This window comes from Cimex lectularius, unplaced genomic scaffold (assembly GCF_000648675.2).
Source record: "Cimex lectularius strain Harlan isolate CLEC.00 unplaced genomic scaffold, Clec_2.1 scaffold274, whole genome shotgun sequence".
In the NCBI taxonomy this organism is placed as follows: Eukaryota; Metazoa; Arthropoda; class Insecta; order Hemiptera; family Cimicidae; genus Cimex; species Cimex lectularius.
The window spans coordinates 283,366-296,490 of NW_019394156.1; the positions used below are offsets into that span (position 1 = coordinate 283,366).

General features: G+C 34.5%; 1 long non-coding RNA gene across 1 annotated transcript in view; it reads left to right on the top strand.

The window, feature by feature from the left end:
• LOC112128156 overlaps nt 1-13,125 on the top strand; it is a 220,578-nt gene that overhangs the window by 18,690 nt on the left and 188,763 nt on the right. The window contains exon 2 of the long non-coding RNA XR_002910882.1: nt 6,016-6,144. This is a non-coding gene — a long non-coding RNA (uncharacterized LOC112128156). The remainder of the gene's footprint in view (nt 1-6,015; nt 6,145-13,125) is intronic.

Sequence of the window (13,125 nt, forward strand, 5' to 3'; positions counted from 1 at the left end):
TTTCATGGCATTCCCTCGTTTTTATTAAATTTTTGATTAAAAGTCTTCACAAGAATGGATGTCACACTCCTAAAGCAATATCCCAATAACCCTGCTGCAATGCCGTCTTCAGAACTGTGCATTTACGTACCTTTTGGAAACTGATCGACCCACAAGACAAAAAAAAAATTATCAACCACCCTAGTAAATGTGGCCGAGGGGTTTCTTATCAAACTGCAAGCCGTGATAATACGCTTAAACCATATACTTCCGTAACTACCATTTCATGATACAACATAGCCAGTTTGATCCTGACCATCCATTGGGTCTGTTGTGCAAAGTAAGAAAATACTTTTTATTTCATCCTTCAATCTTACTTTTGCAGTCGTCACATGTAACCCAAGCTACATCTGCTTTTTACAAAATCCGGTGTTCTTCAAGCACCTCCGCTCTTAACATAATCTTTGTCTTCGCTAATGAAAGGACTATCCTTTCTCCGAATCCTGATTCATTGCAAGTTGACTTTATATTGTATTCAGTCTTTACAACCGTACAGTCAACACACGTCCTAGGTCTAGAAATAATGAATGATGGAGTGCGGTGTTCAATCCTTTTTTTTAAAAGGATCGTCCTAGGTCTTGCCAATTCCCTATAGCTTAAATTCCATTCCAAATTATCTCTTCGCCCTAATCCATTAATAAATAATCTATTTCATCATAGTCTTCTACGAACTGAAAAGTCGACGGCCCCGCGATCAGTTGGCTTGATAGCAGCAAAAATATTTGCTCGATTTAGACGACCATCAAACCACAGTCAGCAGATTTATTGTAATACAAAAAATGAGCATATATTTTTGTAGATTAAAAGTCGTAATTTATGTTGATTCTTTGAAAACGGAGGTTTAAAACGACAGACTGTGTGGACCTGATATGCACAGGCATTCACACTCGCTGTCCACCATGAACCAGACACGCGCTTATATGACGCAAAAAGTCAAGGCTATTCAATTATTCCTTTTTTTTTCGTGGAAATTTCCGACATAATCGTGTTAATCTGGGATCCTCCCTTTGCGTGTGTGAAGAAGCTATTTCGGAATATAAACGCACTAATAAGGAGCTAATGAAACCAGCGTCAAGCGGTTCAATCCACCACCATATAATTAAACAAGAATATTACACTGTTATTAAAATAGTGTAAATTGTAAATTACAATAAATTGTTTAGAATCACGGAAATAAAAAGTATTAAACAAGGTAAGCGGATATGCCGCTTCCAAGGAACGGAACATCCGGTAAAGTCCCCGGCTTAGCCCTTATCTTCGCGTTGGTCGAATTTAATAAATCACATCCTAGGAGACACAAATTTTTCGGGAGTTAGTTCTGGCGATAAAATTGTTAACATTTTATATTTCGAAAAGATTTATATTTATTTCGTCTTTCTGAATTAGGACTTATCATTCATACTAATTAGGTAGTGTTGAATTGACAGGCTTAATTTTTCAACTAATGGAGATATTTTCTGTTTTTGTTTTTCTGTTTATTGCATTAAAGAAACAAGAGGTTTATGATTTGTATTTATTGTTTCTAATTATTTTCTATAGGGTTGAAATATTGACTAATGATTCCCCTGAATGTCAAACTAGGAAGCAAACATGTGAGGTCGATTAGGCCAATCCAAGAGTACCCAGTGATTTTACATTTTTGGTAAATTGGAGACATACAAAAATTTTGGCATTTGGCATTATTTTTACTATCACCCTCGCCTTGTTATTACGTTCAGCCATATCCGAGAATCGCTTTGTCTCTATTTCGATGACCATTCAACGAGTTCCGAATAAGACCATAAAGACGGTCGGATGATTTGTCAGTTTTGTTCTAACAATAGAAATTACGAGAGAATCGCCTGATCAGGACCCACTAAGTGGCGTAACAAATTGAACTGAGCGCTGCGGAGTTAAACCCGCTTCTGACTATCAACAAACAGGTCTCTTCCATCCTATACGCCTTAGACTCTGCAAATTTCACGCTTTGACACCCGTCGAATTTGCATCCTCGCCTTATTAAAAAATGATTCCTCATCGTCCGCCGTTAACGAGAAGTTTACGAGACCCGCCGTTTGCTTGTGAGAGATAATAGAATCGTCGTCAATGAAAAGCGCCATTTTTAATGACTTCCTCCGTAGACAATTGATACAGAGGAAAGTGTGGGCTACGGTTTCGAATCATATTCAAAACGTCGTAGTCTACTAAAAAAATTCAAACTTCCTATCGAGTGCAGTTTTTCCTTCTGTTAACACTAGACTCAAGTACATGTAGAAGCGAGTGGATCACACTTTGATCACCCTGGATCGAGGTATGGCTTTGAAGAAAAAAGAAAATTCAGTTATTACTGCCAAGCTTTCGACCTATTTTAAGATCAACATCAGGGCCTATATTAATTTTATATTATGAAAAACATATTAGTACAATTGATTTAACAACGAATATAACTATATAGAATTTAAAAACTATCTTAAATATGTCTACAGTTTGACATATTTAAGTTTTTTACAGCCGATATCAAATTTCTTTGAATACTGACCGTCTTAACATTGCCAAGGACTGTAACAGTATTGCAATCTAATCCCGGAGGTCCTCCTCTCGTTATCTCTTTTTTAAAATTAATGGGACCGTCTCTTGATGAAATCGGAGTAAATTAATTTTTTGGCTGATAATTTCGACGACCTTTCTGCCGGACAGACATTACTAGTGCAAGCTCTAAATCATTTTTCTCAATTGGCTACTGGACCGATTTTCATAGTTGATAATTCGTTTTAAAGAAATCGTAAAGTTCATTTTATAACTGTATCAAACATTAACATCAGATATTTAATTCAAACTAATAAACGAGATTAATTTCAGACATATAGTTTTGTTATTTTCTATATTTTCTTATAGTAATATTTTATATATTTGAATGATACATACGTTGTTGAATTATAGCTGTTTCAATCAGATATTCCGATAACGACTTCTTAACAATCGGAAAAATTTTGGGAGTCTAAAAAACGATAAATTTAAATTCAAACAATAATTTATATTTAGGGGCCTCTAGACATTCTAAACTTTTCGACCTAGTTTAATTGAAAAATATTTGGTTTTTTAAAATTGTTGGGTTACTGAAAACTGTGATAGTGTTTACTATATTTTATTGCAATTTACGTAAAAATGCTGTAAAATGATATATTCACATGGTTGATTTAAGCAAGTAGAATGGCGAAATAAAATTCAAAACCGGATTTTTTTTTTGCAAAATCAGGGTTTATTCACAAGAAGTGGCAGATAAGTGTCCGATATTTTGAGGTGTAGAATCAGGAAAAAAGGTTTGGCTCAAATCCGTGACCCATGAACATGGTCGTCTCCTTGTAAGACAAAAGAGTGGTTGTACAAATGGTGTCAATTCATCAGTGTAACCTAGATCTTGGTGTAAAATTCAACTACAAATTATTTACATAAGCTTGTAGAACGCTAGGACACTCGAAACGTGCTTTAATTGCAAATAGGCTATGTTTATATAATTATTTGTTTCACGAGCAACAAGTCCTTCTATTGTACATAATGATTTATAATATATAATATATATTGCAGCACTGCTTGTTATAATGCAAAAAAATTATAATATGAACAACAAAAATTTAGGTAAAAATGTAAAAAACTGTACGTATAATGCTTTTATTGGGGTGTTTTTGTGAAGACCAAGAAACACGTATATTTTTTTTGTCTGGTTTTCCTTATGAGAAATTCTCGAAATCTTTCTCAGAAATGCACAAATAAAACACTAACAGGGAGAGGGGGCAACATAAGTTAAACACAGTATGAAATACGTATTTAATTACATTAATATATTTATTTGTAAATGGTGGGCTTATCCCTAATTACTCCTAGGAATATCGACTACGATCGGGTACAGTGAACTAAATCTGGTGTGTTAATTTAAGTTATGGGTTAATCGATGGGCTTATCTCCTATTACCCATAGGAATATCGATTACTCTCGGGTACCGTTAAGGAAGTTTGATGTATTAATATAATTTATTAGCGCGAATGGAGGAGTTTATCCACATTACCCCGAGAAATATCGAGTACTGTATAGTAGTGTAAATGCAGTCTCGTGTATGAATGTATATATTAGCGCGAATGGAGGAACTGATCCCCAATTACCCCTACGAATGTCGATTGCTCTCGGGTAATATGAAAGAAAAGCTTATCCCAATGACCCCTAAGAATATCGAGTACTCTGAGCTAGTGTGAACGAAGTCTGGTGTGTTAATGTAATTTATTAGCGTGAATGGAGGGGCTCATCCCCCATAACCCCGACGAGTATCGAGCACTCACGAGCAATGTGAACTGGTGTGTAAATATGATTTATTAGGGGGAATGGAGGGGGTTTACCCCAATTACCTCTTGGAATACAGAATATTCTGGGGGAATGTGAATGCTAAGACTATTAACCGGGGAACACATTTACCTGACGCAGCGCTACTCGACGTGACCCGAAGGACCCTCAAATCCAACATCCAATTTTCCATAACATTGTATTACTCCCGTGCACATCTCTCCGAAGCCACGCAACGCTACCCTACTCTATGCTACGCGATCCAACCAAGATCCCCACTGTCCAGATGTTCGTCGAGTAGCGTCGAGTAAAGTCAAAGAACCGTACACTCATATTTTTATTTCAAACTATATGTATTATTGTCGTTATATTAATTACAACATAAATTAATGAGTTTTTATTTGAAAAAAAAAAAATTTTAATGGTTTGGCAGAAAATTTATCAAAACACGGGAATACCATTCATTCATAGAATAAATTTAACAAACAATTTATTTCATAGTTTTGCTGATAAAATTTAACTAACAATTTATTATAGTTTTGTTCATAAAATTTAACTAATAATTTACTACACGGTTTTGCCCATAAAATTTTTGTCGAGTAGCGTCAGAACCGGACACTCATATTTTTTATGGTTTATTTCAAACTATGTATATGTAATTTTGTCGTTATATCAATTAAAACTTTCTTATTTAAATGTAAACCAAATTAAACGGGATCAAAAATTCATGAGTTTTTACAAAAAATTATTTAATTATGATGGTTAGGCAGAAGATTTATCAAAACACTTGAATAACTTTATTTAAAATAATTAAATTTAACATACAATTTATCACATGGTTGTGCTCATAAAATTTAAATAACAATTTATAACATGGTTTTGCTCAAAATAATGCATTAAGAGGCGTTCCGATTGTGATACTGATTTGTGATTCACGCTGTGTGACTGTACGTGGCGTGCGATTGACCAAAACGAGACAAGGCGTCGGGTAGCATCGGGTGTGTTCCCCGCTTCTTGTTTCTATTTTTATGTGTATTTATGTTATTTTATTAACAATTAACGAGGCTCCAAGGCACAAAGAGCCATTATAGGATAAAGAAAATATCAGAAGTAGCCAAGAAGATTTTACCGAATCGGGGCCCGACAATACAAATAAAGTAATAAAAATTTAGAAATAAAAAGTTTGTGATTCATATTTCGAAGTTCACTTATATGTTGTTGAGGAAACGATATTGGTGCATACACTTTTTTCAATGCCTAAACGTTTATTTGCAGATTCATCAAATTCATTTGACTTCATAAAAAATGAAGGAAATGATTGGAAATGGTTTTATAAAAACGTTCGATATTGCATTTCAAAAACTTGGGCTTAGTTTCAAAGCCGAAAAGTAATTTTTGTGTTGCCTTTGGTATGTTGTTTATTATTGACAAAAGTTTATCGTAGTGAAAGGATGTTTTAGTATAGTTCTTCTATAAGAGATAAGAAGAAAGCTCAAGTCGACTGTAAAGATAATGAATACATTTTACATATCTATTATATTTCCAAACATCCTTCCACTACTTCATTCAAAAGTTATAATTTCTCCCCTACCAAGGCAAAATAAAATAAATCAGTGATAATCATAATATTGCATTAATTCATATTTGTAAAATTTTTGTTGACAGATTTTTTTGCTATCAGCCCCTTTTGAAATGAACTGAGAGAGGAATAGGGCGAGGTGTGATACGTGTCGTTTTCTACTGAATCTAAATGGCTGTTTCTCTGTGATCATCTCTGTGATAGACATCGTTCAGGTAAATAGTGAGGTTTGGCTTAGTGGTCTGGAAGTAATCGTCTCTCTGTCCGCCCATTTTCGCTGCTAATGACAGAGATGAGAAATAACTCGCGTTATCGTTTGCTCCGTATCTCCGAAAAGCATTCACTGATGACGCGTATCGCGCTTAGCTAAGAAGAAACAGTGGGAATAGGCGGACAGAGAGATGTTGACGGATCACTCAGTGTTAAAGGCCCGGCCTTTTCAATTAAATTTTTGCAAAACCTATTATTAAACAACAAAAATATCGAAACAATTTTTGTTTTGTTGAATAGCGTTGGTTCACCAGTAACTAATGTATTACCCTCCTCCCTCAGAGAAAGTATTTGCTGCGCGCCCGTTTCGTCTGGTGTTCGCCTGGTACTTTCGGGGGACGACAGCTCGTCCTTCGGAGGTACGCTACTTCTTGTACTATGGCAAGATATTAAGAAAATAAAACAAAAAATCGTAGGACTGTATTTTAAGACCTCGACAGTTTTAACTTGATTTTTTTTCTCACTTGCTTTCTAATGAATTATGATTTTTATTAGTCGATTTATTTATTAATAAACATTACTCAATGGTTTGCCCTGACCATCATGACCTGCTAATATCCTGTGTAGCTTTAGTAAGATTCGCTTGACCAATCGTCAACTTTCGTGGATCTATAGTTTGCCGAGTGGTTCATTAAGCTAGGTTCATTTCATCATATTATATTTCTTTTGGTTAATACAATTATACATAAAGTTAAAATCGAAGGAACAACGAAGGCATATTGGTTAGGGGATCCGACTCGTATTTATCACTTTATTACCTTTCTACATTCGATACAGGTAATTAGGAACTATCGTGGTCAAAATAAACAGTAAATAATGGTTTCTTTACTTCGTTGTTTACTTTTGTACTGATCAATCCCATTTCCACGAAAAGTGGTACTATGTCCTTTCATTCTACTACGCCGGAAGATCACTTTCAGTTATTTTTTTTCCTTCGCTGCTTTCGTTTGATATTATTCTTATTCTTAAACCTATTTTCAATGGCTCCAGTCAGGCATTTCAGTAAGCTTGGCAGTATAAGAGTCAGAACATCTGGTCACAACAGGTCTACAGACGAGAGAGATGATTGATTCCTCCGTCATCAAGTTCTACAAAACCGCAGCGTCCGGGAAATGAGATAAGAAATCTGACAAAACAAGTCCGACATTTTCCATTTCCTCCAGAACTGTAAGAAGAGAGAGGTACGCCACTTGCTTTATGGCCCCATAGAGCATTGTGGATGACTTACCTGAATGAGGTTGGAATTGAGTGCTTGATGTGGCCAGTTTGAAGTCCAGGTTTGAACCCATTCCAACACATTTTGTACCAACTTAAGCAACGAGTACGACGGCGAAACCGAGCTGACACTCGAAAAGAAGTGGAAACGGCTGTTCTTGATGAATGGGAAAGAATTCCTAAGGATTTTATCGGAAACCTTTCCCAAAGAATACAAAAGCAAAGGACGTGTACGTGCCAGATATGAAAATGCTCGGTATCAAAGAGTAAACTTTTTTACATTTTTATTTGTTTTTGAAATTTCTGGGTTTTTTCCTTCTTTACTCAATAGTTAATTGATTTTTTGTAATTAGGTAATAATTTTTACAACCAAACTTATGAATAAAACTAAATACATTAAAATTTAAGGATGGTGCGTTCAATTTGTTCATCAATATATATCGGGAGAAAGAGAGAGAGAGAGAGAGAGAGAGAGAGAGAGAGAGTGGTCGATTTTTCCATGAGCCAAATACGTTTTTTGAAAAAAAAAATTCTTATCCATTGCTAAAGGGCGCTGCTCCAGGGCGATTTCCTGGCTCCATAGCTCAATTTGAATTTTTCGTAAAAAGTTCAAAAATTAACATCTTCCCGAATTTCTGATGAATATCTGAAGCTAGGAAAACATGTAATAAAGCCATGTTGTTCAGCGTAAAATTGTCTAAAAAATGAGACCAAGTGCAGGTATGTGATTAAAAAGCTGATTTTTTTTTTTTGGGGGGGGGTCTATATATATATATNTATATAGACTATAAAACTATAATACACTTTTATGCAAAATGTATGTGAAATGTTTCTTTGCCTTTAAATAAAGCTCTTCGTTTAATTTGATACCAATCCATTTGGCCCCCCTGGCACTGTGTTCATTAACGTATGAGTTGATCAGCAATACATAATCAAGCAGTACTATGTTGAGTAGTTCTGAAATGCCGTTAAAAGTATTAGGGTGAAAAAATCTTTTTTTTAAACTTGTAATACCTAGATTTGAAAGTTTACTGGTTTTGCTAGTGAACATAGAGACTTGATCTCCAATGAGGAAAAAATGACCATATTCCGGTAATATAACGGTGAAAATAGGCGTGACTTTAAATTCGCCTTGGTCTTTGCTCTATCAGTTTGAAATCCCTGGGCTTTATTACTGACAATCATTTAGCTTCGAATACAGTGGATAGAATAAATGATGAAAAAATGTATAATATAGATCTAACCCATGACAAGGTTCAAAGATCATATTTTTCCTCGATTCCTATTTGACTGATTTAACCATCTAACCAATTCAAATGTGTACTAATTCGAATTGAAAAAGAACGAAATAGAACCTGTAACAACCTATCTGTATATGGTGTGTTCTACTAGGATGGATATAATTAACATGATTAATCCTTGAAACGATTTTTTTATAGAGTCAAAATAAATGATTCATCAAAAGAGACGTGCCTTAGGATCTATGAAAACATCAGATAATTTATTTAGTTTTTTACCATGTTAAAAACTACGCAGTTTTGATTAATGCAGTAGAAAACGCCAAAAGGGTCATTAGATATGAGTAGGATATTTTCTGTTACAGATAAAGAATTTTAATTAATAAAAGTAATAGTTAAGCAAAATTATTAGTTAATTCAATACATTATAAGAATCGTTGTTAAAATGGTGGATTATTGAGTAGTTGCAATTAATAAATGCACACCATATGTGTAGAAATTAAATAGGGAAAGATTATGAGCTGTTCGTGGAAGTTTATTGCGGGTCCATCAAACAGTTTAAACTGAGGCGGTGAATAATCGTTTTGTTAAATTTATCCGAGCCGTTAGGCATCTTTTGCGCCATGTTGTCTCCTATTAAAAGGGAGAACGATTTTTCTCAACAAGGACGAAGTAAGTGTTTCCTCATTTGTCGAAATTACCGGTCGAGAGACTAATTTATCCTCGACTGAGCGATGCAAGTAAAAGGTATTTCCATCCAGAATCCCGCCAAAACTCAGGGCTCGAACAATATCGTATCATATTGAGTAATAGTCATTCAGCTCGATAAGCCGGGTTTTGTTCAAGTTTTTAATAAATTCAAAATGAAAGATCCTCCCTAAACTTGCAGCGGGGAGATATTATGTAAAAGTTGTCGGGCGTTTCGTATCGACGGAGAAACGTGCGTGTTCCGCAGTCTGGAATTTCTAAATAATGCCAGGTTATTAAAGTTCGAGTTCTGTAAAAGTTGAAGGCACAGAGTTTAATAAATACCAATTAAACGTGCCTCTTTATAAGGGCGACCCCCCCGTTCTATACCATCCTTTATTCTCTTTACTTAATCCCCAATATCCCTTTACGTACCCACACACACGGGCTAACTTATAATTATAGGAAACCTTAAACCGATTGGAGCAAATTATTAATGACACTTCATCCCGTATTTCAGGATTAGCATTCTTAATCATGAGCCGCGACCCCGCTATTAAAAATACCCCAAGAAGACTTATTTCGCAAAATACACAGAGCCTTTTTTTTAATCAATTTTATAAATTATCAAATTTATAACAAAAAGGAGAAACATAATAACTCTCAATTTTCCTTTATATAACTACAGTCTTATTCTCCAGGACAATTAGAAGATTGAGGAAAACGAGTAAATCGATTCAAGAAATAGCGTTTCCTCAATGCACAGTTAATTTTTAAATTATTACGTAAAATTAACTGTAAATATGATTTAATTGAACTTAATAACAAATAGTTTGTGTGCATAAAAAATTTATTTACAAAAACCTGGTATAAGGCCAATATGGAACAACGAAAAATGCTTAATTGTAAATGTCAAGCTTTTGAAAAATAGATCCACTTCTTCAAGACTTGTAAACTATTTTTAATGGTTTACCATGCTTAACAAAAATAAAACTCTACTTACCATTTTAAAAATTATGACTTCAAGCATTTTTTCTGAAATTGAAAGAAAAATTGTAATTACTGCAATGTTTAAAATTAGAGCTCATAATGACAATAATTAATTAATGATAATACTGTTTAATTTTTTTTTAGGTAGAGTTGTTTTTGAAAAAATCCCAGGGGTGGGGACTTTAAAAGTTCTACAGGTAGTGCATTTTTCGAAGCTTCATTGGAAAAAACAATTAAATAGAAGTTTAGCCAAGCCACTTGTAGTGTATGAGCCAGACATAGGAAAGAGAGAGAGAAAGGGAGAGAGAGAGAGAGAGGGTGAGAGAGAGGGAGGGGAGGGAGAGAGAGAGAGNTATATATATATATTATGTGTATTATGTGGTAACCTATATTCATTTGCAGATTCGTCAAGTTGACTTGATTTTGGGAGGAATAGCGAAAATCATTTGAAAATCTGTTCAGCAAAAATAACAACGTTAAATATGATGCTGACAAAAATGCATCGTCATTGCTTTTAAGCCAAATATGGATTTTGTTTCTATTTGCCTGAGGCATTCACTTTTTATTGAAATCTGCATTTACCAAGCAAAGTTGGGAAAACTGATATTATATTTCCATTTCTTCTCTAAAAGTTCACGGTAAATTCTTGTAGCCCAATCCCACCAAATGGAATGATCTTTGACAAAAAATATCATAATTAGGCAAAATACATACAAACACCACACATACTGCTATAACCACCCAAGAGGATGAACAAAAAATCTAGCACTTATGTTGATTACCAACAATCACATTATTAAAATTATTCCTTAAAGTCTGACATTATTTTCTCACTTAGTTAACCTTTAATGTCGCCTGTTTTTTTTTCACTTCATTATTCCTGTCTCTACAAGATACTTCATACTTTTAACAAAAATGTGTTCAACAATTATTTAATGCATAGAAATTAATGAGTTGGTCGTTACTGATCATTTTGGTCCAACCTATCCTCGCTCGGTTTGTCTGCCGACGGGTTTCGGCGGCAGTTCGCCTTCTGTGTGTATGTCAAACTGTTAATATAACGATAAAGAAAGCACAGCACACTTTGCTGAAGAGAAAATCTCAAGAATTAATAAATATTCAGGTTTTTTGACTGGGGCACATCTATGTGTCATACAGTTCACATTGAAATACGAATCCATTCATCGGTCCTTGGCTATTTCCTATTTTAATTTAAAAAAAGAGTATGAAAATGATCGATGAAAAATGAAGCTTTGAATTCATATCCGCCCTTTACAATTCAGACTGGTATCTGACTTCCTTTCATAAATACTGAAAAACATCAAAGGTTAATCAGGTCAGAAATCACATAGCTAGTGTGTAATGACACGGCAAATTTTCAAAATCTTTCTCAACCCAACCTGCCAACTCCTGGCTATTTTTCCGTTTTTCATACGACTATTGAATAGAAAACTTCTGTCTATTTTTATGAAGTCTATGCACAGAAAGAAATTTTTTTCAGAATATGGTGAGTAACACGAAATGATTTATTGATACACTTATTTATTCTTCATATTGGAACGATTATTTTTTGTTTTATTATGTAGAGCTTACTAGTGATTGGAATTGTTTTATATTTCATATTGAAAAGACCATCAGGCTAAAATTTAATAGGTTAAAATTTAAATTAATTAAGGTTTTTAGTTGAGATAAAAAAAGTCAATGGCACGAGCGGGATTCGAACCCACGATCTTCGGCTTTAGTGAAGTATACTTCATTTTAAATCATTAAATTCACTAATTTCGTGGTCCGCTTGATCAATTAATATATTACAATTAATTAAGGTTTTTAATTGAGATAAAAACATCAATGGCACGAGCGGGATTCGAACCCACGATCTTCGGCTTGATACGCCGCTGCTCTACCACTTGAGCTATCGTGACCTCGATCCACTCGGACACCAACTTCCCATCTCAACCGCACCTTTTTAATTTTCCCTCCTCTTTGCCATTTTTCAAATGTCGTGTAATCGGATTGGATTCTCGACGACAAATGAAATGGCCACGGAGAGCTTTAGTGAAGTATACTTCATTTTAAATAATTAAATTCACTAATTTCGTGGTCCGCTTGATCAATTAATATATTACAATTAATTAAGATTTTTAATTGAGATAAAAACGTCAATGGCACGAGCGGGATTCGAACCCACGATCTTCGGCTTGATACGCCACTGCTCTACTACTTGAGCTATCGTGACCTCGATCCACTCGGACACCAACTTCCTATCTCAACCGCACCTTGACCTTTCCCTCCTTTTTGCCATTTTGTCAAGCGGACCACGAAATTAGTGAATTTAAAATTTAAAGTTAATTTGAAAAAAGATTGTGTTGCAGAAAATTTTAATGATAACATATAAGATGCAGTTGGAAATAATACGAAACAATAGTAGTAAAAGAAGAACTACATGTATCCTAAATTATGGACTTGATTCATGAAAAAAGGAATACTAGGAGACGATGGTATCAATCCAGAGATCCTGCTGATAAAACAATTTTTTAACAACAAAACGCAATTCTAAAATATAGTAAATACAAAAAATTTTATAAATAGAGTTGAAAAAAATAAAGAAGAAACTTTTGGGACTATGGAAAACATAACAGCGGACGCTAAAACCGACCGACTATTCGTTATGGAAAGCTACACGAAGATTAAAGGAACCTATGATCCACATTCCACCTTTTACAAAAAAGACGAAAACTCAAGCACCTTTTTCTCACGCAACCCTTCTCACCCCCCCCCCAAAAAAAAGACAAATAA